General features: G+C 51.0%; 1 protein-coding gene across 10 annotated transcripts in view; it reads right to left on the bottom strand.

Annotated features, from left to right (window-relative positions):
• Positions 1 to 26,272, bottom strand: part of NOS1 (nitric oxide synthase 1) — a 170,974-nt gene that overhangs the window by 97,581 nt on the left and 47,121 nt on the right. For 4 of the 10 annotated variants that reach the window (XM_032309119.1, XM_032309127.1, XM_032309126.1 and 1 more), the window contains exon 1: positions 9,511 to 9,759. The exons of 1 other annotated variant lie outside the window; for it this stretch is intronic. The gene's annotated coding sequence lies outside the window, so the exon portion shown is untranslated. Of the gene's footprint in view, positions 1 to 9,114; positions 9,485 to 9,510; positions 9,799 to 9,899; positions 10,039 to 26,272 lie in introns of those variants that run through there. 5 more of the 10 variants (XM_032309122.1, XM_032309120.1, XM_032309125.1 and 2 more) reach the window with 5 other exon arrangements.

Here is a 26,272-nt window from a genome sequence, read left to right as displayed (position 1 = left end):
AACTCCTGCTTCACAAGGTGTGTACCTGACAGGTATGATACACCAGGCCATCGCCTCCAGCTACGTGCTCAGAGCCACACAGAGTGGACATTCAACAGACACTACACTGCTTGCTTGTTGACTGAACACTAAACCTCTATCAGCAGCTTCTCCAATAAGACTTACCCCCTCGGTAGACCAGAGGCTTTATTTTCCCGAGACGCTACCCTACAATTTGCTGGTGAAGTTGCAATGCCTTGAAACTGTTCATTTGATTTTATAATGCTCGCTCCCATTTCCTCAAAGTACCTTGGGATGCATTTTGGTGTTTGAAATGAATGCGAAGGCCCGATTTGGTTTGAGAATTTCATGGGGATCCTACAGAAAGCTGGAGACACTCCAGCACATCCCAGATGACGGAAGCAGGTTTCTATTCAGACGAGTTGGGGGCTGGTTTTCTTCCTGATTATCAGTGAGGTCTTCCCCTTTTCCCTGTCCGCGTGAGGATGGATGCCCCCTCCTGGGGGACCTGCCCCCAGGTCCGTTCTCCACCCTGGGCCCCAGGAGGAGGCTAACCTCTATGGATATCAATAGGCTCCTTGTCCTCTGGCTTCTGATTGGGTTTGGCCAATGGGAGGCACAAAGGAGATGAGGAGGAGGAGGGAGAGGGGCTCCAGGCTGCCCCAGTGCTGTGGTCTGGAGAGGACTGCACTCCTCTCTGAGCACAGCTTCCACTGACAGCCCCCCACTCCCCACTGCATGGCCCACAGGGCTTCGGGAACAAGCTCTCCCCACCTGCTCCATCAGTCCTGCGGTGGTCGTCACCCCCCCTACTCTTGCTGGTCCCTGGGTGCTTCCCTCTCCCTTGTGAGCATCTTAAACTGTATCCTTTCTTAAAAATAATTAATTAATTAATTAATTTGATAGAGACTGAGAGAGAGAGAGATCACAAGGAGGCAGAGAGGCAGGCAGAGAGAGGGGGAAGCAGGCTCCCCACTGAGCAGTGAGCCCGACACGGGGCTCGATCCCAGGATCCTGAGATCTTGACCTGAGCCGAAGGCAGAAGCTTAACCCACTGAGCCACCCAGGCACCCCCTTAAACTGTATCCTTAAATAACACTTTCATTGTGTTATCTTGGAATCAAAGTGTCATCGCTACAGGTGTCTCCCGTGTCCTGCTCAGATCCGGGCTGACAAACTTTCACCTCTGTTGCACCTAGGGATGAGGAATAGCAGTAGCAACTCTAATGCTCAAGGGTGTAGCATGTCTTCAGAGGATCCTAACGGGGGTCCTCATCCTCACAAAGAAATGTACGGAGCACAGAAAGGCACCAAGTACTTAAGGGTCCCGATAACCTGGTAGAGTAGAGTTATGCTCAGGTTTACAGAAGAGGTAAAGGCGGTTTAAAGAGAGATGCACAGCTACCCGCAGCTCACAGGGTGAACACATAGCAGTGGCCGCATTCGACTTTGGCTTGGGTGGGCTCCAGAATCCTGCCTCCTGCTGTCGCCTCATATCCACAGGAGTCTCACTCATCCAAGGGCCGATGTCAGGGCAAGTCAGACCTCCCCCTCCCACCCCCGCACCCCGTGCCTGCGAGAAAAGCCTGCTGTCTCCAAGAAGGATGTCCAGTCCTCAGGTCTGGATCACCTTCAGCAGCTGAAAAGCACTCAAACCACACCAGGGCTATTAACCTCAGCAGAAGAAAAGGGGACCCAGGAAGATATTCCAGGGACGAACCTCAAGCTCATTTCTGAATTCCTCAAGAGGCCCGGAGCCTGTTCTGCTGCTGACAGAGAGAAGTGTCGCCTGCTCCCTGCTCAATGCCCCTGATGTAATGAGCGCCGCAGAAGAAGGCTCGATTGGGATGCTAAACAGCCGTAAATGACATTGTCACCAGCCTTCATAAAGCACAGTGACTCACAGCCCTAATTAAAATGCTGAGGGAAAAATGTAAAGAAAGGCTGCCATGGAAAACAGTGACATTCTGCTAAACTGCAGGATTATTTCTTCCAGGAAAAGCAGGGCTCATGAGTGTGTGTGTGTGTGTGTGTGTATGAGTGCGCGCGCGCACATGCCAGCGTGTGTGGGGAGGGGGACGGAGAGGAGGAGGCTGAATGCTATCCTCGTAAGAAACTTGGGAAAATTTAACCCAGAGGAAAGCCTGAAGCTATTCTTGCCACCCAACTTATTATGAAATATTTAAGCACGGCGAACTGAAAAGAATAGTACAATAACAACTATAAACTTCCAACTGCATTCAACGACTCTTGGCATTGGCCTTTTTTGTCCTGCTTGTGGTGTCTGTCTGTCTATCCATCCACCTGTCCATCTATCATCTCTCTCTGACTTCATCTATCTGTACCACTCTATATCATTGATCTGTAGCTCCCCTGTGCTGAACCATTTGAAAATGAGTTGCTGATACGATGCTTCAGCCCTCAATTCTTAAACATGAATATCTTAGAATAAAGACAGCTCCCCCCACCCCCCACCCCCAGCCAAACCCCAAAGTACCATTGTTGCGCTGAAGGAAATGAACTCTCCTTGCAAAATGTTCCCAGACATTCAGCGAAGGTTGTGTTTTCAACAATGGGCATTAAAGTAGTAAATCTAATCCCTCCGGCTCAGGAGAGAGAAACCAATCTGCCACATGGCAAGAGGCCATCAAGAGGTTCCCGAGTGGGAAGATTTGGGGCTTCATGGGGCTGGTTCTTGTCATCAGAATCTCGAGAGGAAGAGTGCATGGGGCATGATGCTGTTTATACACTTTTGTTTTGAAAAAGAGCCCCTCCTGAAAACAAAATCTCCACAGGATCTCATCCCAATGTCATCACCCATTTTAACTACAAAATGTGGCTCCCAAGGACTTGTTGTTGTTTCTAAAAGACAAATGCACCCTAAAAGGCCCAATGAGCTGTCACCAGGCAGAAGAGTCAGAAAGAAATCTGCAATTTTGGAAGGCAAGTCTTGGAGGAGGTAACCCTTTGCCAGAAATCCTGTGCGTTGAAGACAGTAGTTAAAGAAATATTTACCTACACGTAGGAGTTTTGCATTCTTGTTAAAAAAAAAATAATCAAAACCAATAAAAATACCAACCCCAAACATCATTCCTGTCTCATTATTTTATACCCTGCCTGGCGAGGAAAAAAAAAGAAAGGCTTTTATTTCAGGGACTACAGTGATACTAGGAAAGAAATGACAAATGAAGGTTTTTCCAGCTAAGACTTATCTTAATAAACTAGTACAGAGATGTTCTTGACTCTTTTCATTACCTGCATTCTGGTTACATGAACGTAATTGTTTTCATTTTCCTTATTGGATATTGACTATTTGGAGCTATGAGAGTGCCTTAAAAATCCAAAGGGAAAAAAAAAACATGCTCAAAATATGTCTGTTGCTATCGAGTAGTATTTATTTTGACTTATCCCTCTGGGTTCCATTTTTGTGCTTAACATTCCTGTAATGAAATACAGCACGATGAGATCCCATGGCTGTTTTAATAACCAAAAAGGATGGGCTGCCTACACCAGGTACCCCACTGTATTGTAGTTATTGGCAAGTCGGTCCCTTTCTTGGACACCGGAGGTACTAGAGGGTAGGGACAGTGTCTTTTACTTCTTTATGCCTCAGCTTCTCTCAGGGTTTCTGCACAGAGCTGGGAGCTTGGGGCATGTTTGTTTGAGGAAGAAGGGGCTTCCCAGACTCTCCCTCGTGACAAGAAATCCTCTAGCGGAGAAGCAGCGATGGCTCACCTACCAGCATCTGAAAAGTCGCCATGCTCTCTTTTTCATTTCAACCTGGAAACAGGTTCCAGAAAGGCCCACCCTGTAAGTCCCCCACTGAGCTCTCAGGTTTTTGGATAAGGAAGGGATTCCCGAGTGTTACTTAAGGCTGGTGGGTCACGTTTTCCAGCAGAAGCAGAGGCACTTTTCAGGACACCCCTGATACTCTGTGGCATTTCTTTTAGGTGACTTCAGGGCAAGACTCCTAAAGCAGCTCGAGTGGCCAAAAAGAAGACCTGTGGTTCCTGGGAACCCCACCTGGTGATCTCGTGATGGTAGGGGACAGGGCATGGAACAGCAGCCCAGGCTGGAAAGGGGAATGTCCCCCCTGCAGCCGGCCCTGTGCTTCCGGGGCTCACAGAGGAGGCTTTCTTCAGACGCTGTCAGCAGAAATCACGAATGCCACTGATGGACGAGAATCGGGCAAATGTGTGTCTCTGGAGAGCCGCAGAACGTCAAAGTGGAAAAGGTCTTTGTGGGGTTGTAAATGGAAAATGTCTACAAGGGCTGGGCAAGTGACATAAACAATATTTAATGGTGGGGGGTTGTGACCTAAAGGTAAAAAAAAAAAAAAAAAAAGAAATCCAGACCAAAAGGAAATCCTGTAGGAGCCCCAGCCAGACAGAATGTATCTGTAGGTTTCTGGATGCAGCTGCCTTTGAATGCTAAGATCGTTTCACAAATGAGAAAATTGGGGCCGGGTGAGGGCAACAGGCTGGGTTCCACATCGGCTGGCTAACTGGAGGGATCTCTCTTTTGTGCATTTCTTTGCTTTGTGCTGAACATGACCACGGGCCTGATGCTGTTCCCATGCCAGAGCTCCGCACATACTCTCTCACGCTGCGTGTGTCCTCTGGCCAGCCCCGCACAGCAGCCAGAATCTCCATTTTATGGACGACGACACCTGCAGTTCCGAGGGGGTCACTCAATCATCCCGAGTCATGGAATCCACAAGTGCGAGGGCCTGGTGTCGATGCTTCCCCAGATGACACCCTCTTTCGACTCTCAGTCTGGTGCTCTGCCTTTCAACCCGGCTGCACTTGACCCAGTTTAGCACCGGAGACCCTGGAGACCCTGTCACGGTGGTGGGTCGGGTGGGGGGTGGGGAGCAGGGATTGCTACAAATCAGAAGCCTCCCAGTCCCACGCCTGCCTCCTCCGAGAAGCCCAAAACTGATGTCTCCAGTCTTTCCTCCCGGATGCCGCACTGCACTGCTACCTGTCCCACACAGCCATCAACCCTGGTAACAAGGCTTGTTTGGTGCCCACTGCCTGGCTGGACCGCAGGCTTCGTCAGAGCAGGGCTCATGCTGCCTTCATCTGGGCATCTGCCCTTGGGGTCCGGCACGGAGCCTGCCATTTGACTCTCATCATAACACATCTGACAAATGTCCTGACGTCTGCCGCAGAGCCACACATAACTGATGCTTGTCTTCGGCTTCTCGTCATTAAATATGCCTGTGTCTGCTGGACCCTGCCAGCTACGCTTGTACTGGGGACTTACGGGGATTATCTGTTGCTAGATCATTTTTACTTAACAGATTCAAGTAGACTCAAATTTTCCTGCATTGCTGGGTGCTGCTCAGGGGAACAGGGATGTGAGTGACATAAAGATGTAGGACTTATAAGGGGTTGGGAGGGGTGCTGACTCAGCTGTCAAAGAGCTCAAACCAATGGTTTTGGTGAAATCAGTGGTAGTTAGGGTTTATTAGTGTCTGATTACTTGGTTCCTAGAGTTTCAACCAACAGGTCCCTTTTATTTTTTTATTTCTTTAAAAGATTTTATTTATTTACTTGACAGAGATCACAAGTAGGCAGAGAGGCAGGCAGAGAGAGGAGGAAGCAGTCTCCCTGCTAAGCAGAGAGCCCAATGCAGGACTTGATCCCATGACCCTGAGATCATGATCTGAGCCGAAGGCGAGGCTTTAACCCACTGAGCCACTCAGGCGCCCCAACAGGTCACTTTTTAAATGAAATCCCCTCCCAAAGGACAGATGGAGCCACCCATGAGACTCATGCCCAGCGTTACACAGGGACACAGGGCTGATGTGCAGAAAGTTTAAGTGGAAAGGACTCTGCTCAGTCCCTCCTGAACGATCTGACAACAACTGGGAGAGAGAGACAGAGACAGAGGTAATTAAATCCTCTTTAGTTTGGAATCTACAGGACTTCTCTATCCTGGAGTAAATTTGCTGTTATCATTTGCACTGGGCAAAGAGTCAAGACACTGAGTTTCTACCCCAGCTTCATGGATACAGTGCTGTGTGGCTTTCGGCAAGGAGCTCACCTTTTCTGAGTTCAGCTTCTCCGTCTGTAAAATGAGGGTGATGGACAAGAGCAGAGGGCATTAGAATCTGCTGGAGAAGTCTTGTTAAGAATACAGAAATTTCAGGTCTCCCTTGGAAACCCTGACTTGTTAGATCCGGGGTGGGACCTGGCATCTTGACTTTTAACCAGCACCTGGGTGGATTCTGACGGCAATAGTCCACCAGGCCAGTGCTTGGCATGTGCTGGATTAGATGAGGTCTAAATGCTATCGTGTATGAGAATGAGAAAAACGTCAAGTCTATGGTCGTTGCAGCCACTGTGTGGTTAAACACACAAACCCGCACCGACCTGTGGTTGGAAGCATGCCCCTTTGTTCAAATAGACCGGGTGAAAATTGGTCCTGAAATGCCAAATTCAACTTCTACACATTCCAGTTTCCAATAGGAAAAGGCTCCCAGTTCAAAAGGGCCCAGATTGCTGCCAGTGATTCTCAACAACGTTCCAAAGCTCACCAAGACACGGAAACTACAGAACTTGAATGACGGGCAATATATTGAGCCTTGTCATAAGACACCCCTAAACATGCCCCCGAGGAGGCAGCACAGCCAGACCTATACATGCTCACAGTACCCGGGGGAACCACCCCCAGATTCTCCCCTGTCCTAGGAAACTCAGATCCCCACCAGGAGGAAGGTTTGGGGGACAAAGGTCCAGTTAGTACCTTGGACAGCGCCTTGTGACTCAAATGCAGAGACCCTCAGGGAGCCAACTGGCCTACCACACCACTGCTAGCCCCTCACCCTTTCTGGCAAGGTCCTTCTCTGTGGATGAAGCCTCCCAGATAGCCTGCTTTGGCCATTTGGGGAAAACAAAGAAGAGGCAGAAAAAGTACAGGACAGACAGGTCTGGAAAACCACCCCTACTTTACTGGCCCCAAAGAGTGCCACAGAAGACTTCCTTCTAGGGTCTCTTTCTTCCCCAGTCACCAACTTTGGCATAAACCTATTGCTTCCCGACTATCTTTCACATAGCTGATGAAGAAAATCTTCAAAACAACCCTGTGGGAGTTATGTTTTCAATTTGCAGATAATGAAACTGAAGTTTGCAGAGGTTAAGTGGCAAGGCCTCAAGCTAAGACCCTTCCCAGATCTCTACCATGCTGCTGGCTCTTTCCCTATGTGGTCTGGGACTTTGGGGGGGGGATATTACAATTTCTGGAGACTCAGTCATGCCCATGACCACTGGAATGGCCTCTGGGAAAGCAGATGGATCAGGAAATGAGACTTTGAGTGCTAGGGCAGGAGCATGTCCTTGTCAGACTGCCTAGGTGTCCAGACGTGGGCAAAACCCCTCGGTTAGAAAGACAAAACCTGGGTCTATGGTCTCTGGTTATGCCACTTACCAGCGAGGCGACTATGGGCAGGTGGCTTGGCTTCGCCTGCCTCAGCTTCCATATCTGCGAAATGGGATTCAGATGGCTGATTGGTGACCTGGGGGGAGTTTTGGGGAGCATTCTGGGCATATTCCAGGGGAACATTGTGTGTGACAGTGCCTTGGAGGTGGCACAAAGGTGTGTACTCTTTCAGAGGCTTCTGGAACCCGGACTGGTCATAAGGATTGGGGTGGTGGTGGTGGTGAAAGGGGGGTGTAGAATGCCTCCCTTTGGGTTCGTGTCAAAGCTTCTCAAATCTGTGATGCAGAGATGCCCTGGGGGGCAGAGAAGAAGGGACACCACTCTGCCAGTGGGGCACGCAAGGCCCCTTCCCTGCTTTAAGTTCAAAATAACAATGGAGGAAAATCACTGCACCTTGAGTCTGCCAGTGGGCAGCATCGGACCCAACACCAACGAGAGAAAGAGCTAGAAAAAAGGGAGAGGATTTTTCACATTCCTTCTGGGGGACTGGCCTGAGGGGTCAGTTCCTTCTTCCTCTCTTCCAAGGTCCTGGTCTACCTGAGCCCTGGTTGAGTGGGCTGGCTCACCCGCACCACTTCTCTGCTCAGGGACTCCTCCCCATCCCCCCCTTGGTGGTGCTCCCTCCCCAGCCACTTGTACATTCTTCAGGGGCCTGGGTGAAGTGTTTGAGCTAAAATAAGGGATTAGAGGGGGTCTCATCTGCCAGGAAGAACACCGTGCATCTTTTCTTGGGCGACTCATTTGCACTAGACCTAAGTGCAACCCACAAGAGCCTGGGGACCTTGAGGGGCCCCCCAGGTCCTACCGGCAGGAAACAACCCGCCCTTGAGCCTCCCGGAACTGGTTCAGGGGTGTTATAACAATAAAATTTCAGCAACGTTCCCCATACTGACCATCTGCGCTACACCCTACATTCCCATTCATAATTTTTTAATGTCCCCACAACAGCCCTGCCAGAAAGGAATCGTTTCCCCCATTTTACAGACAAGAGAACTGAGGCCACACACCCAGTAAAGGGTAAATCTAGGATTAGAACCCAGGCTCCCTGCCTGACTCAAAAGCTCCCTGCCGTTGTTCCACAGGCTTCTCAGCGGGTGCCTCTTCCTCCTGGTGCCCACCCCAGACAGCGCAGTCTCCAGCCTGCGGAGAGCCGAGGACTCTCCGGCTGCAGTGCCCCTGGGGTGGAGGCGAGTGTTGTGGTTTCTAGGGCGCGGTCCGGAGAGCCCTACCCGGACCTTCGGGCCCAAGGGTCCTTAGGGTGGCCCTGGAAGTCGGATCTCACGGGGACGCTGCCCTGACCCTTGATCACCTGGAAGCAAAGCCTTCGCGCGCAGTGCATTGCCTGGCCCCAAATCCCGGCGGAGCGCGCCCGTCCTCCGTCCGGGGAACGCGCCGGGAGCCCCAGAGCCTCTTCCGAGCGGGAGGCACAACTTTGCCAGGTCTGGGAGCCGGCGTTCTTACACCCCAATCCCGCCCGGGCTGAAGAAGTAAGAGGTGCAGGCGGCCCCGCCACGACCGCGGGAGCGCAACCAGGAGCCTCGCAAAGTTGGAAGCCAGGCCGGAGCAACGCTTCCCAAGAGCAGAGCCCTCCCAGCCTCCCGGCCCCCGCCGAGGGCGGCGAGCGATGCCAACGAGTCCGCCATTACCGCGGGCGCGCAGGTGCCATACCTCCGGAGAGCCGGGCACGCAGGAAAGCTTAAAGTTGAGGCTGGGCAGGTGCGGCGATCCTCGGGCACGGGCGGCCCCCAGCCGCGGGCTGCCCGCCGTGGGTAGCGAGCGGTGCCAAGGGGTCCGCCATTACCGCGGGCGCGCAGCTCGCAGGCGAGCGCGCGGCTCGAGAGGGACGCGGGTCCTTGCAAAGTTGGAGCGCGGCGGGCGCGTCGACCCCCGGCCCGGAGCCCCCCAGCCTGGGGGCCGCCCGCTGCGAGGAGAACCGGGTCGCCCCAACCAAGTTGGGACGCGCGGCAAGCCCCGCGCCTCCGGTGCGCACCGGGAGGCTGGCGCCCGAGCTGGGAGCCCCGGGGCACGGGGAGGGGACGCGGGACGGCTGGGCCGAGAACTCACCTGCCGCCAAGTCGGGCAGCGCCGAGGCTGCCTCTTCGCGCTGCGCACCCGCCCGCCCGCCCGCTGGTCCGCTCGCCTGCCCGCCGCCGCCTCCTCCTCCTTCTCCTCCACCTCTTCCTCCCGGGCGCCCGCGGCCGCCGCGCTCCCGGTTCCGAATCCTCCGGGTCAGCCGCCCCGCGCGGCTGGAGGGCGCCAGTCGCACCCACTCACCTCCGGATGGGAGCCGCGCGCGTCCCTCCCCCTTCCCCGCCGCTTTGTGCCTCTCTGATCCTTCCCCGCCCCCTCTCGCCGAGCCCCCACCCCTCCGAGTCCCCTCCCCTCCCTCCGCCCCAGCGAAGCCAAGTTCGGGACGGAGGCTGCGGGCTTCCCCGCGCGCGCCCCTGGCTCACCCAGTCCGCCCGGCCGCTCGCCGCCTGGCCGCCCCTCGGAGGAGCCGCGGCGCTAAGTGGCTCCTCGCCCGGCGGCTGGGAACGCGGCATAAATATGTAGGGACTGAGCCGTGAGCTCAGCGAGGGTCGTGAGGGGGAATTTATTTCTTAATGTCCCTCCTTTATCCTATCATCGCTGAAACGAATTAGCGGTGACGTCCAACCCGGCTGGTTTATGGGTGTGGGGAGGGAGACGTCGCAACCCTCATTAAAAGAGCCGCTCTGGGCTCCGAAGCATACATCTTTTATATAACCTAATTTCCATTTTTTTTTTTTTTCCTATCAGGAAATACACACACCACGACAATTTCTTGGGAGCCTGGAGGGGGCTCTGAATGTGGTGGCCACAGGGCAGCCCTCTGGGCAGACAAGGCCCCATGGGAAGCAGGGATGGTTCTTTCGGTCTCTACACCAGTGTTGGGAGAGGATTCCTTAATGGGACAGTGGGCCCTACAGCCCCCCCCCCCCCAACGCTGGGCAGGGTTGGAAGCTCCCAGCAGTCCTCAGGAGATTGCAAACTGAGTTCTGGCCCTGGCTCTTGGGTGGGCAGACTGGGAGACAGGCAGCCAGGTCTGAAAATATTGCCTTATTCTGCTTTTCCAGGGAGCAGCACTTAGGCGGGGCAGCCGGGAAGGGGCGCGGCTCACCTGTGGCCTGGTAGACCTGCAGGTGGGGAGAGGCCTAGGGCTGGGCTGGGGGAGGAGAAGATAGAGATCCAAGCTTTCCTTCCTTTCTTAGGGGCTCTAACATATGGGTAACCATATAAACCCATCTCAAAAGCTGTCTTTTCCTGGGCAGATTGCAAAGGATTTTGCATTTCACTGTTACTGCTGCTCACACACTCTTGGAGGAATGGGAAAACCAAGGAAAGAGAGGAGACTCCAGACACACACAGACACACAGACACACATAGACACACACACGCTGAGCTCCTGGCTCCTGGTTGGTTTGAGTCTGACCTCCTCCCCAGCCTTGCCGAGGGAAACAAGCCTGTTCAGGTTCTGAGCTGTGCAGAGGAGAGGCAAAGAGGACCCTCCCTCCCCCTTGTCACTAATAAATGCTTTCAGATTGTCTTGCACACCCAGCATGGAGAAAGGGGCGTGACTTTGGGGATAGGAAGAGAGGTGTGGGGGATGAGGAAAGGAGGAAGAAATAAAGAGTAAGCTGGCAGGGGCGTGGAGCTCTGTGTTTTCTTCAGCATGCTGGAAGGAAGAGACCAGCAATTCCTTCTGGGCCGCAGGGCTATGCTGCCACTTCCTAACTGTGCCGCTTGGGGCAAGTTCCAGAGCCTCAATTTCCCCAGTGGTGAAAAGGGTCTGCAGTCATTGGAAAGATGTGTACGATGGGAAGACGATGGCGAAGCTCTTGGCGTCGTGCCTGGCACGTAGTAAATGCTCAGTAAACAGTAGCCAGGAAAAATAATAACAATGCTGAGAATCATGATGACAAAGGTTGGATGGGGCATCCCAGGGAACTGGGGCTGCAGCTGAGTCCTTCCAGCTTCCCCTGCCTGAACCGTTTCAAAGTTGAGCACTGGGTTTCAGTGGTGTCAGACTCAGAATGCTGTTCCCCTCAATTACCATGGCAACTGGGGAAAATCAGAAAGCCAGGGGAAGGGAAGCCACTTTTCCACTGGGCTGGCCGTTTACCTGCTCAGAACAGCTACCTCGCCTGCCTGTGTGCGCTTCAGGACCAGAATAGGCCTCAGGCGGGCCACCTCCTCTCCCGGAGCACCTGCTGTTCTGATCTGGGGAGAAGGGTGGTTGGGAGGGAATAGGCAGCCACAGATGGTGAGGTCAGGGTCAAGGCTGAGCTGTGTCTGCAAAAGGCAGGTTTGGCTTGGTCTTGGGAAGAGGGAGACAGAAACCCCACTCCCCCAAATCTGTCCTTACCACCAGCTGTCCTGGCACAGTTGAGAGCAAAGAATGGAAACAGGAGCTCTCCAGACAGAGATTGGGGAAGACGTGGCCTCTGAGCCCAAGGTAGGAGCCTGTCATCACGAGGGGTCCTGTGTGTGGGTATTAGAGCAAAAGAGAGAGAGAAAGGAGAAGGAGAGAGAGAGAGCGCCCCCTTCCCTACTCTGCTTGTTTCCATCAGGTTAGGGGACTAGGATAATCCTGGTCATAGTAGAAAGAATAAAGCCTATCTTGTACCAAGCACTTAATCATTTTATCAGTCTGAACCAAGCGTTTGATAGGGCTCTCGTTGAATGACCATAAAAATGGTAAGAGGCGATTCCTTTCCTTATTCCCATTGTACGGGGAGGAAAGCAGAGACTCCGAGGGGCAAAATGAATTGCTCCAGGTCACCCAGTGAATTGGCGGTAAAAACGGCTATTCGAACTCGGGTCCTACTGACCCCAAAGTGGGTCCCTTCCTGCTGCCTTGTGGAGAAAGAGAGTGACTATGTCAGAGCTGTCTTTCTGGTGGCAGGGGAGTGTCTGGTGTGTGTGTGGGGGGCTCCCCTCACTTGTGCTGAGCATGGACCCCACGGGGCTTCAACAGCTGCAGATGGGCACTGACACCAGAAACTCACAGCCATGGGGGTGGTCCTGGGACTATGCAGAGGGACGGTCCCCCAAAACTCCTCTGTGGTGCCCCTTCTCTGAGGCTGCTCAGACGTTCACTCTAAGCTGATTCCAGCACGACCTCCTTGGTGTTCAGGGGGAGATGCTGGTAAAGCCACCCTTCTCCCCCACCACTGTAGGATTTGAGCAGCTGAGACACATCCAGGGGTCAGCTCAGAGCAAGCCCCCCATCAGTGGTCATCAGGAGAACAATTACTGTGGGATCTTCTCCAGGGCCCATGTCTTCCATCCTTGTGTGGAGGGTGGGTGTGCAAAAGGCCTCTGCCAGCCGAAGGGAGGCTGCCTCCTGTCCCCCGTCTCAGCCAACCTGGACCCTAACCAGTCCCCACACGGCTGCTTAGAGGTGGGCCCAGGGGAGCACAGTGTTCCAGTGGAACCACGGGGAGGAGGGGAAGGAGGAGGTTTGCTGATGTGGCGGCCACTGAGGGGGGTAATACATTATCCAGGGCTAATGAAAACATAATTATCTTCTTTTGGCTGCAGAGAGGGGCTAATTTAATAGGCTGCGATCGAAAGGCATCTGTTGAATTCACCCAGCAGTGAAAACACTTGAAGGGCTTGGGTGAGGGGCGGGGGAGCAGCCTAGTGTGGCTGGCCACCCTGCAGCTGTGTCTAGGCGGTGGCTCCCCCAGGGGACGGGGAGGGGGTGCTGGGCAGAAGTGGCAGAAGGGCAGCTCCTGAGAGGTGGCCTGTGCAGGGACAGTCTGGGGTTGCTTTCTTGCTGTGTGATATTGGGCTAGTCCTTTGCCTCTCTGAGCCTCAGCTTCCTCATCTGTAAAATGGAATCAATCCTGCCTCCTTTCCATTGACTGGGAAGATGAGGAATGTGAGAGGGGTTCTGGCAGCTACTAAGTAAGTGTTTATCTTTTTTTAAAAATTATTTTTATTTATTTATTTGACAGAGAGAAGCAGCGAAAGAGGGAACACAGCAGGGGGAGTGGGAGAGCAGGGAACCCAACTTGGGGCTCGACCTCAGGACCCTGAGATCACGACCTGAGCTGAAGGCAGATGTTTAACAACTGACCCACCCAGGCGCCCCTACTAAGTTAGTGTTAAACTAAAATCTCCCCCTTCTGCGGCTTTGCTGGGCCATTTCTACTTAGCCTTCAGGTCTCAGTGTAAACACCTCCTCTTTGGGGAACCCCCTGCTCTGAGCTCCCCTAATGCCCTGTCCTTCCCCTTTCTTAAGGCAACACACTTTAGGATATTTACTCCTTTAATGCTGCACTGCTGGAAGCTCCCAAAGGTGGGGGGGGGTCTGTCTCATCTGTCATTCAAAGTCAGTGTTTCTCAAACTGAGAAACTGAGCATCCCCTCAGAACTCATTAGCAATGCCAGGTGGGGGGCCCTGCCCCGGACTTGCTGAACCACACACTGAGGTGGGGACCCAGGAGTCTGTGTTTCCTACACATTCTCTAGGAGATCCTGGTCCACAATCAAGTTTGAGAATTTCTGCTCCAACCAAAAACCAAATTAACATGTGCTGAATAAATAAATGAAGAGCTTACTGAATGAAGTCCAGCTACGTAATGACTGTAGCTCCTTAATTAACCATCAACTGTATACCAAACCCTGTGCCCCTCCTGGCCGCCCCCTTCTCTGTCACTCACCATCTCCCTCACTCCTGCATCCCCCAGCAATGCCCCTTGGTCTTCCTCTCTGTCCTGAGTTGAAGGTTCCCGAAGGTTCTCTGGGTACCCCCTGACCCCCATTGCACACAGATCCTCCCCCCCAAGTAGTCCTCCCACCTACCCTCCCACCTTTGATTCTGGAAAAGAATTTGACCATGCCTGGCTGGGGAAGTCACTTAGATACGCTTATGAAGGATCATGCCTGTGGGGCAGTCTTGCACAGAGTGAGAGGGACCCTGAGATGGCTGTCCCGAACCGTGGCTTTTACACATGGGGAGGCCAAGGTCCAGGGAGGTTTGGTGATTGATCCAAGGGCAACAGCCTGTCAGTGGCCTATCAGATCCCTGTCCTGGCTCCCAGCTCAAGATGCTGGTTCTGGGGTCCCTGAGAGGGGTGGGTCACTGTAGTGGCCCTGGGGGATCTGGGGAATGGCAGAGCAGGTGGGCCAGATAGTGGGGCAAAGGGTTGTCTGAGATCCTAGAACCCCTGGGAGGGGTGGGGGCACCACAGTCCCTGGAATGGTTACTGACTTGTTAAACAACCCTGGCAGACAGACATCCATAGGAGTCCCGCAGGGAAGGAAGCAGGAGGAGCCCTTTAAGTCTTAAAGAAGCAGGCTTGGCACAGGAAGCACTAGATTTGAAGCTGGAACATCTGGCTTCCAGATCTGGTTCTGCCACGAATGAGCTGTGTGAGCTCGGACAAACCCCTTGGCATCCCTGGGTCTCAGAAAGTGATCTGAACCAGAAGATGGCCCCTGGGATTACATGCAAAATCAAGTCCAGGTGTGTTTTTCTGGGGTAGAGGATTTGTAGTACTCAGTAGCCTTTTTCTAAAGGAGTCGGACACCTTGAAAAGGCCAGAAGCAACTGAATCAGTGATCTTTCAGGGTGCTTTAGTGAGCAAAAAGGAGGCAACTTCTTGCCTGAGAAACCCCACACGGCAAGTTTGCAGGTGCCCTTTGCTCTACGCAGCCCGATGGCCAGAGAGGCAGTTCCCGGAATTACCGACAGATGGCGCTAAACCTTCACTGTAGCCTTCCTGTTTCTAGAGAGGACTCAGGTCCCTCCTGCTTCTGTTTACTCAGCTTTGGAGACCTCTGAGCCTGGGTCCGCTCTGTGCTGACCTGACTTGAATGGGGTGAGAGTGTTGGGCCACCCTGGGGACTGTCTGTATCTTTCGGCTGCCACCTTGCAGTGTGTGTCCCTAGAGGAGACATCAAATGAGGGTGGGGCATTAGGATGTGGTGGTGGGGGGGTGTCTTGAGCATTCCAGAGAATCAACTGAAAACTCAGAAAGAGCCCTAAGTTTGCTGTTCATACTCCTAAGTTAGTCTTTTCATTGTCTCCTGCACCCCCAATACAGGATGCCCTCTTAAACTCCCCCATCTCGATTCAAGCTGCTAGATCTTAGAATTCTCTAAACCTGGCATGTTTGAGGGCCTGTCACACTGGACTGTGAAGGGGAATCAAAGTATTTGCATTCTGAAGGCAATGGCAGGGAGAAGCCAGTGCTTCTAGGGAACAGATGAAGTGGGCTGGTTCTGAGACATCAGGGAGTAGTGGGGCTTGTGGCTAACTGGAGAGTACAGCCTACCTAAAGGTATTTACTCAGAATGAAACAGGCGTCAGCCACCAGTATAAGAATTCAGACCAAGAAAATGGATTTCGGGGTGCCTGGGTGGCTCAGTGGGTTAAAACTTCTGTTTTCGGCTCAGGTCATGGTCCCAAGGTCCTGTGATCGAGTTCCGAATTGGGCTCTCTGCTCAGCGGGGAGCCTGCTTCCTCCTTTCTCTCTGCCTGCCTCTCCGCCTGTTTGTGATTTCTGTCTGTCAAATAAATAAATAAATCTTTAAAAAAAAAAAAAAAGAAAGAAAGAAAATGGATTTCAATGCCTGGGAGTGGACGTGTTTGAGTGCACAGGAGATCTTAATCAGAACATAAAGCAGGGGCCCTTATACTTCTAGGTGCTTAAGAACTGCCTGAGAAGGGGGCATCTGGGTGGCTCAGTGGGTTAAAGTCTCTGCCTTCAGCTCAGGTCCTGATCTCAGGGTCCTAGGATCGAGCCCCACATCGGGCTCTCTGCTCAGCGGGGAGCCTGCTTCCCTCTCTCTCTCTTCCTGCCTCTCTGCCTGCTTGTGTGCTCTGTCTGTCAAATAAATAAATAAAATCTTTAAAAGAAAAAAAAAAAAAAGAATTGCCCGAGAAGGGGAATACCAGTTCCTGGACTGTGCCTCCATAGATTTTGAATCTGTAGGTCTTGGTGTGGGAGAGAGGACCCAAGAGGCTGTATTTTTAGCAAGCTCCTCAGGGGGAGCTGAAGCAGGTCTCAAGTTGGCTACTCTGTGGCAAGAAGGCACAGAGGTGAGCTGGGTTGGGTCCTCACCCTCAGCTTGTAGATACTTGGAGTTCAATGACACAGCTTCTCAGGGACAATGACGGCTTCCTCTCCCCATCAAAGCACAATCTCTTGCAGTTCTGCTCCCCACCCCATACCAGAGACATGCACAGAAAAGATGATACACTGGAACTTATTTCTAAGAGTCAAGAAAATTCCGAGACCAATCCCTGGGAGATGGTAATGGGGAGACAGTAGAGGGAGGAGCAAGTGAAATTCCAGCTCAGTATTCTGGAAAGCTACCAGCCTAGGGCCTCAGTGACTTCTTATCTGACTCAGTCCTCCATTCAGGATGCAACCTGGGGCAGGCCCCTCCCCTCTCTGGGTCTCTTTTCCCCCACCTATAAAATTAAGGTTGGACTGGAACATAGCATCCCTCTCTGTTCCAGGACTTCCTTGGATACTACATCAGTGTCTTGGGGGCTGCGGGTAGAGGGAGAAGGCTGGCGAAGGGTGCCCTGGACCCCCTAGGGTCCCCCTCCATTCTGAGTTGATCTGACTTCCTCATAGCTTTCATTCGAAAAACAAACTTGAGAGCGACTGGCCTGGGAATTCTCTGTGGCATCTTGTACTGTGCATTTAATCAGCTGCTGTCCCCTCTTTTTTGATGGTCTAGGTACCAGGCACTGTGCCAGGGGCTGGGGCAACCAACACCCCAGGCAGGATTTCTGGCTCCTGAAGGATTCAGCACAATGAACAAGTCAGACAAACTCAAAGTCCAGGCTGTGCTGTGTGCGGCACTTTGCAGTCTGTGCCACCCTGAACCCCAGAACACAATTCTGCTGGCCTCATCCTGACTTTTACAGCCCTAATGAGAGAACCCACTTTCTTCTTCTCAACCTGACAGCCTAGAGCACCATTAGCTTCATATGTTTTGGCATTTGATTTATTTAATCTGACACTCAAGCAAACTGTCTTATACTCCCTCTAATTGTGTGGAAAAGGGGAGTGTGCAAAAATATGGTGTGATTTAAAAGCTTGGGAGTTAGTCTTGGGTTTTGCCACTTCCTGGCTGTGTGACCGCAGGCAAGTTAATTGACCTTTCTGAGCCTCAGCTTTCTCATCTGTCAAAATGGGGATGGCAGTAGTCACTACCTCCCAAGACTGTGCTCATTAACTGAGATAATGCACATGAAGTCCTTGGCCTGGTCTTTGGCACATAGTATGTGCTTAGTCAATGATAGCTCCTCCTCCTTTTATTATTATTATTATTATTATTATTAAAGATTTATTTATTTGACACAGATCACAAGCAGGCAGAGAGGCAGGCAGAGAGAGAGAGAGGAGGAAGCAGGCTCCTGCTAAGCAGAGAACCTGACATGGGGCTTGATCCCAGGACCCTGGGATCATGACCCGAGCCGAAGGCAGAGGCTTTAACCCACCGAGCCACCCAGGTGCCCCAATTATTATTATTATTATTATTAGTTTATATGGGGTTCCTGTCTCTGGTTCAAAATTTGGAGACCTTAGAGAAGTATGGGCCATGCCTGAATCCATTTTTATGGACTTCAATATGCCCAGCAGTTTGCTGGTACATCCCAGGCCCTCAGTAATTGAATTCTGTTGCATGGAAGAATCAGGGTGGTTTCTCCACAGCAGTGGTTCTCAAAGTATGGCCTCCAGACCAGCAGCAGGAGGAGCACCCAGAAACTAGTTAGAAATGCAGATTTTCTAGATCCACCCCAGCCCTACCGAATGAGCAGCTCTGGAGGGTCTGGTAATCTGAGCTTCAACAAACTCCAGTGATTCTGACACATTTTTAAGTTTGAGAATCACTTTCCAACACCAATGATTTCTAAAATTGTTTTAGCCATTGCAACTTCTTATCTGACTATATATGTATATTAATCTAATAGTATATATTAGTTTCCAAATGGAATTGTATACAGAAGCCAATATATAAAATAAAATAAAGGAGGAGTTACTGAGAAATCACTGGGGAGGGGACAAGACCCCTGGCTGCCCTATCCTCCTCTAGGGAAACCCTGAAGCACCTATGGGTTCCAGAAACACAGCCTAAAAAGCATTGCCTTGCAAATTTTAATTCTCCCACCCATCTACCCATCCATCCATCCAGGCATGTATCCATCCATCCATCCATCCATCCATCCATCCATCCATATATGTTGGGAGACCACGTATCTTTTTCACTCCTGCCTGTCTTGCCAGCAGAGGCACTGATTGCCTTTTTTCCAGACTATCTTTTCAAGATGTTTGTATAGCAGCTTCAGAAGATAGAAATAGTATTTCCCTTCAGAGCAAAAGGCAGGCATGCCTCCTGTCCTGTATAATAATGATACGGACTCCCTCCAGAGCAAAGGGCAGTTTTGCTCACTCATGTCATGAAAGATTCGGCTTCTCTAAATTTGGGATTCCTCTCCTATAATCCGAACTACAGCATCCGGTCCTCTTCGTGTTGCTCTGTGGGAATGGGGCTTTGGGCTCCTGGAGAAAATGCTGATGCCCCGGTTACTGCTATTGCTGTGAGTAGTAGAATCCTGTGTCTCTGATCCAGGAATCTCTTGTCTCCTGCTGGCATCCATATAGAATACATATGGGCAGCATAGTGTGTTGGCTACTTCATGGCCTACAGAAGAAACTTAAGACACTGACTGCCCCAGCCTTGCAGAGCTTACAATTGGATTATTGAGGGGAAGCATGGAGATCCACCAAGCTCTCTGGCTGTGCTGTAGGGGAGGAAGTGGGAGCTCTGAGGCGGAATGAGAAGTATGGACAGAGGGGACGGCAGTGTGTTCAGAGAAAGCTGTGTTTGGGGGGCCACAGGGAAGGGTCTGGATGCTATGGCTTCTTCACCGGATGTGATGTTAATGCTCTTCTGGTCCTCCCACTGTCCCAGGGCTGATCAGTCTGTTCTGTATTTGCTGTCCTCTGGCTCTGCTTCATCATCTGACCCCATGCTTCTTAGGACGGATACCCTGTTTTCTTCATGTCTTGGGCCCCAGCACTCCACCCAGTGTTGGCATACAGTAGGCGTCTAATAAAGCTTTGCTGACTCACAGGAGGACTTTTAGGTGATATTAATGATGATAATAAAAAGAAGTATGATGATACTAAATACTTGAACAGACACTTAGTAGCAAGCAAGCACTCATAATATGGCAGACACTTTCTATGCATGAGAACTAGGTAAGTGGCAGAGCCAGGATTTGAGCCCAGGGTCTATGTAATTCAATAGTACATACTGGTTGCTGATATTGAGGAGGAAGTGGATAGAAGAAGATGGGGTAGCAAGCTAAGTATCACTGTTTTGAGATCATGGTTACCATTTCTTGTGTACTTACTATGGGCTGTGCTAATCCTTTCTAATGTTCACAGCCCCCTTGCAGGTTGGGTGTTATTGGCCTTCTTTGGGGGAAACAAGGCACAGAGACGTAGAATGACTTGCTCCAGGACACAGAGCTAAGTTGTGGCAGCTCTAGAACTTGAACCCGAGGTCTACTGGAATCAGAAGCCCACACACCTTTAGGGGAAATTCTGACTAAAATGAAGCCCTGAAGGGTTGTAGTGACCTTAGGGCAAGGGGACTCTGGGACGAGGCTGGGCTGATGCAGACCTGGTGCCAAGGAGAAAGTAAACAAGATGAATGAGACAGGCAAGGCCAGAGTATCCACATTGCTATTGTATCCCACCAGCTGACATTACAAAAGAGAGAGTGGGTGGGCATGGAACCGGACAAGACCGGGCCAAATCTACGCTCTGCCTCTTGCTTGCTGTGTGACCTTGAACAAGTTACCTAACCTCTCTGAGCTCCAGTATCTACCTGTCTTTTGAAAGCTTTGCCAATCACATTAACAAACAGCTACAAGGTACCTGGTATGTAGTAGGCATCCGACCAATGTCCATTCATTCATTGACTGATTCATTCAATAAATATTTACTGTAGCATCTTCTGGTGGTGTCCCACCTGTATCCCCTCGACATCTACAATTCTCATCGTGCTGATCCAAATTCCAGCTGCCAGCACCTGTACTCTTTTGTAGAAGGAACCTCAGTTACAGTTGGGTTAGAGTGCCTTCAATCAATGCCTGATGGGAACTGGGGTATAAGTCCCCTTGAATGGGATAACTCTGAGATGCATGGTCTATACCGTCCCCCAAGGCTCCCATGCAGGATTCAGCTCTGGTCTCCCACCATGGTAACTTGCATGAGAACAATGTATCTTTCTGGGGTCACCTCCCCCAAGAAATCTAAGCTCTGCCTCTTGCTTGATGACTCCAACCCTCATCTCAATCTCCCAGCTAAAACGAAAATAAGACAGTGACTGAACTACTCGTTGCCACACTCCGTCCCGCGCCTAGATTGGTGGTGAACTGGACAGACATGATCCCCGCCATCAGCCTACGATCTGTAGTCAGGTGAAGAGAGGAAACAGACAGGAAAGAATGACCTGCAGCCGGTCTAGGACACTTTCCCCTTCTCTCTTCCCTGGCCCTCAGAGAATGGCAAGGTTCCGCTCTTAGAACACACCCAATTCCGCCCAGAACTGTAACGATTTTTGCTTGACTCCCCCACCAATAAGCATTTTGAAGCCAGAACCCACAACTTATTGTTCAATTTTCTTCCCCTGGCAAAGTCCCTGACCCCGTGCTTTGCATGCATTCATCCGATAAATATTTGAGGAGCGCTCATTGTGTGTCCTGGGCTGTGGTGACACAGCAGTGAGCAAAGCTGACCCAGTCCTGGCTCTCAGGAATCTGATGCTCTGGTCGGGGAGACTGACCATAAAACGAGTAAAGACACAAAAATCATATAAATCCACAAGTAAACAAGTAAAGTAATGTCAAACAGTGATAAATGCTATGGCAAAAACAGCAGGGCAAGGGGGCAAAGAGGGGGTGGGGGTGAGGGTAATTTCAGGTAATGTGACAGAGAAGACCTCTCGGACGATGTGCATACAGTTGGTGCTCAATGAAGGGCTGATAAATACAGAAAGTAAGACCTTCAGTTATTTAACCAATGACTAATACCACAGATGAGGATAGCACCTCATAAAAGAAGACTTTTTCAAGCACTTCAAGGACCGCTAACCCCACTCTGAGCTGATGCCATGGGAAAGGTATCAATGATTTCATTCAGAAATCTGTTAGGCTCCCCATGCGCACAGTTCTTGGACCAATTAACAACCTCAAGAGGAAGGCAGTCTTGATATTTGATCAATACTAGTAGGAGTGCTGCCAGAATCAATGAGGGGCCATCTGAGGTCTTGGGAGATCACATGGCTCCGGAAAACCAAGATCTGTAGCAGATTCTGTGCTAAGTCTCATGGCTGACTAGTGGCTAAGGTGAGGACAGAGAATTCTCACGGCCTGCTTAGTCTGCTCCAAGTACCATTCTGAGTGCATTGTGAGGGCCACATCATTGAAGGCTCACAAAGACCCAGTTAGGAGGCTACTATTACGACCCTGTTTTCCAGGGGAGGAAAGGGAGGCTCAGAGAAGGCGAAGGCACTGCTCAAGGTCACATAATGACAACACATTGTATCAAGGACCATAATGGGAGGAGGTGGTGGGAGCAGAGAAACTCCTACCCTGGGGGTGTAACTTCCAAGCTGAAGTCTGGAGAAGATTGGAGTTGGCCCAGGGAAGGGAGGAAGGGAGGAGGGGGAGGAGCTCGAGACACACAGAGATCCGGAAGTGATGGCACATTCAGGAACCCCTGGGAGGTTGTGTTTTGTTGAAGGCAGAATTAACCCCTTGCCTAATTTTCTGTGACTCAGGGTTTGGCTGGGTGCATGTCACAATTCTGGAGCCATAGTTTAATTTTGGGCTGTACCGTACTCCCTGGAAATGCTCTATGCAGGATATGGGCACCTGCCGGGTGATTCTGGGTGATCCCCTAGTCCTTCTTTGGGTGGTAAGATTATCCTTGTGCCCATCTCTCTGTGCCAACAGAATGGAAGATCACTGGGGCCAGTGACTGGGTCTCCATCATCCTGGCAGGTAGAGGATATTCATATTGGTTTGCGGGACTGGCCTGGGGAGTCAACAGCTACGGTGGGTTAGGGGTGACCATAAGCATCTCCTGAATTGCCAGCAACTCGTTTATTTCTGTATTTGTCAGAGAGAGAGAGAGAGAGAGAGCACACAAACTGGGGACCAGCAGACAGGGGGAAGCAGGCTCCCTGCTGACCAAGGAGCCCAACGCGGGCCTGGATCCCAGGACCACGAGATCATGACCTGAGCCGAAGGCAGGCACTTAACTGACTGAGCCCCCCTGGTATCCTTCCCCTCCCCCTCCACATGCAGTCCTGGAGTGCTGGCTCCTACCCCTACAGCTCCGTTGTTCAGATTTCCTTGAAATCTTGGAGTTAACCGAATCCCTCCAATATATTCCTTCTTTCGCTAGAGTTTTGCCAGAGTCAATCTGGCGCTTGAAATCAAAGAAACCCTCATGGATGGAACCACCTCTCATCTTTCAACCTGAAAGTCTCATGGGCTAGCTGTCTGTCCCTTCTGGTCTACTCACCAGCCCCCCCTTCTGTACCTCTGTTGGTTCCTCTGGAGGCTCACCCCATCAGCGGAGAGCCTTGCCTCTAGCTTCTGGTTGGATTCAGCCAATGGGAAGCTTGAGCAGAACGCCAGGAACTGGGAACAGAGAGAGGTGGGTTTTATTCCCTTCGGGGTCCCTCCCTGGGGGCTGGAGGAGCAGTGATTGTGTTTCCCTGTTAAGGACAGTCCTTACGTGTTCACTCTGCAGGTTCCGCTAGCCTCTTCCTCGTCTTGCTCGTGAGGATCCCCATGCTCCTGGGTCCTATATGTCCCTGTTCTATCTCTTGACCATGACCACACCTTTGTAAACAGACTCTGCCTTTATCTCTCTTTGGTTATTACGAAGTTTTAATGTGCATACCCTTTCTGCCAGGGCCCTGGCTGATTTGAGGAAGGGGATCGGCCACAAGCTGGGCCTGCTTAGGGTCCAGAAGAGGCGGGAAGTTGTGTTGAGTTTCCCAGGGCCTTGGGCGGTGGAAAGAGGATGAGAAATCTGGAAGAAGACAAAGAGAAGTCTCCCGAAGTATTTCTAAATAGGACTGCTGAGAAGAGACCCAGCTAGAAAGAGCTCGGTAGGTTTACCATTTCCTTGCTGTGTGCCCTTAGGAAAAACTACTTCCTGTCTCTGACTTACTGATGAATTGGCTATTATGGTTGAATGAGAAGATCAAAAACAACTTCTAGGGGCTCCTGGGTGGCTCGGTGGGTTAAGCCTCTGCCTTTGGCTCAGGTCATGGTCTCAGGGTCCTGGGTTCGAGCCCCCCTCGGGCTCTCGGCTCAGCAGGGAGCCTGCTTCCCCCTCTCTTCCTGCCTGCCTCTCTGCCTACTTGTGATTTCTCTGTCAAATAAAGAAATAAAATCTTTTTAAAAATTTAAAAAAACCACTTCTAGGGGTCCCCGTGTGGCTCATTTTGTTAAGTGTCTGACTTGATTTTGGCTAGGTCATAATCTCACGACCCTGAGATCGAGCCCCACATAGGGCTCTGTATTGGGTGTGGGGCCTGCTGAAGATCATCTCTCTCTCCTTCTCCCTCTGCTCCCCACTGCTCACATGTGTGCACTCTCTCTCTCTCTCTCTCAAGAAAAAAAAAAAAGAATAACTTTTAAGTTTTCATTTAAGCAACTATGGAGATAAAGTTGGTATTTCTTGAGCCGGGGAAGATGTGAGAGAGTGTTTGAGTGTGGTGGGTGCAGTAGAGTTGGATTTAGAGCACGGCCGTTTGCAATCTGGGAGACATTCAAATGGCAATGTCAAGTAGAAAGATGTAAAGATTCAAAAAAGTCTGGGCTGGTGACATAGTTTAGGAATTTGTCTTGTAGACAGCGTTTGAAGTGCCTAGTATGTACTTCATAAACTCTCTCTGAATCAGGATATGAATCACGTCTTCCTACTTCTACTTAGTGTTGGGCAGTCCATGGACACAAGTCATCCAGGAGTGATTAGCCACCCCCCCGCCCCCAGCCTGAGAAGAAGCCAAAGAACCATCCATTCCTTGCTCTGCTCTTATATGCCCGCTGAACAAGAAGCTCAGAGAAGCCTGAGAATCCGGCCTTTCAAAGGCTGAATGAAGGTAATTCTGACGATTAAAACCGCCTTCCTGACACGTTGGGTAAAACACTCACTCATCTTTGATGCGATGAAAAGCACTTGAATCTCTGCCTTTTATTCCCTCAAGTGCCTTCACCTAATAGGCTGGGTTTTGAAAACAGAGTGTGAAAGAGGCAAGTCTGGGCTTCACCTGCCTCTGGATGGGGCCACTTGTCTCTCTCCCCGGGGTTCAACATCTTTCACACCATGAAGGTTTGGGAGGCGCTGCTGCAGAGGGAAAGGCTTCTGGGCAGGCTTGGAGGCAGTGTGACAAGGCAGAGACCTGGGCAAAGATGACATTTTCACCCAATGGCCTCTACTCCAAAGCAGCAAACTTGAATGCCTATAGGGACCAATCAGTTCACGACGCAGAAAAGTGCATCACATGAGAACTTTGAAGAATGGGAAAGCACAGGTCCTGTTTTAAGGGGTGACCACAACGTAGCTCTGGCCCATCGTTGCCATGTGGAACATTGGTTCATTATTACCAGGCCTTCTGGCTTCCTAAGAGAAGCCTCAGATTCAGATTTTAGAAATCTAGTGAGTTTTAAATGCTGGCAACAAAGTACATTAAAAGTGTTCTGTGCATATGATGCCTGGCTTGGAGCCAGCTTGAAAGCCTCAGGGAGTTATGGAATGGGCATGTGCCTCCTTCCAAAGAAATTGCCCAAGGGGGAAGAGATGTAATCGTTTTGGAATTGTCACTGAACCAACACGAGCTCTTTGACTCAGCCACGTATATTGTGAACCATAATTCATGGCTCTTTTTATCCCTTCTTTGATGAGGTAAACATTTCAAGCTTATCAACATGTGAGGGGGAGAAAGTAGAGATAAATCACGTGTGTCTTGTTCACTGCTGAATCGTCAGGCCTGAGAAGGTGCACAGAAATATTGTTGAATGAAATAGTGAATGAAAGGGACTGGCGGATAAAAGAGAAACAACTACAGAAGCAAGTTTGCATGTTGCAGGGTGTGGGAACGCTTAGTGAGTGGTCCACCTGTCCCCCAACCTACCCCCCATTTTAGTTCTGCTACATGTAAGTTATTGTCTTACAATTACTTGTAGACAAGTTATTGTCTACAGAGGACACTGACGGAATGCAGGTGCAACCTATGATGGTCTCTACGGAGGTAAACATGAACTTGGCATTAACAAGGTCTGTGTAGCAGAACTACTCTCCCCTCTAGAACTTTCCCAAGAAGCTGCAGCTCCAGACTTGTCTACACACAAAGTGTCACTGACTTCCCCAGAGAATGGCACCGACAACATTCCCATTTAATGAGCAGCTACTCCATGCCAGACATGGTCCAAGGTATTTGTAATGCATTTTAGTAACTTTTTAAATCATCTTTCCTTTCATAAGGAAATAAAGTATCCTACTTTCTTGGCCGTGGTGGTGAGTACAAGAGTGAGGTGTGGCCAATCATAGCACCTCATATGCTTCTCCCAAAGTGATTGGTCTGAAGAGTGAGCACGTGACTCAAGTAGGACCAATCAAGGGCCTTCCCTGGGACTGATACACTGTTACTAGGTGAAGGAAGATTTCTCACTACTGAGGCTGTGGGTGGTAATGCTCATGCCATTTGGAAGAGGCTCAACTGTGGGAGGAGAGACCGAGGG

This window comes from Mustela erminea, chromosome 13 (assembly GCF_009829155.1).
Source record: "Mustela erminea isolate mMusErm1 chromosome 13, mMusErm1.Pri, whole genome shotgun sequence".
NCBI lineage: Eukaryota > Metazoa > Chordata > Mammalia > Carnivora > Mustelidae > Mustela > Mustela erminea.
The sequence above is the reverse complement of the archived record's forward strand: the minus strand, read 5'-3'. Positions and strand labels throughout refer to the sequence as shown.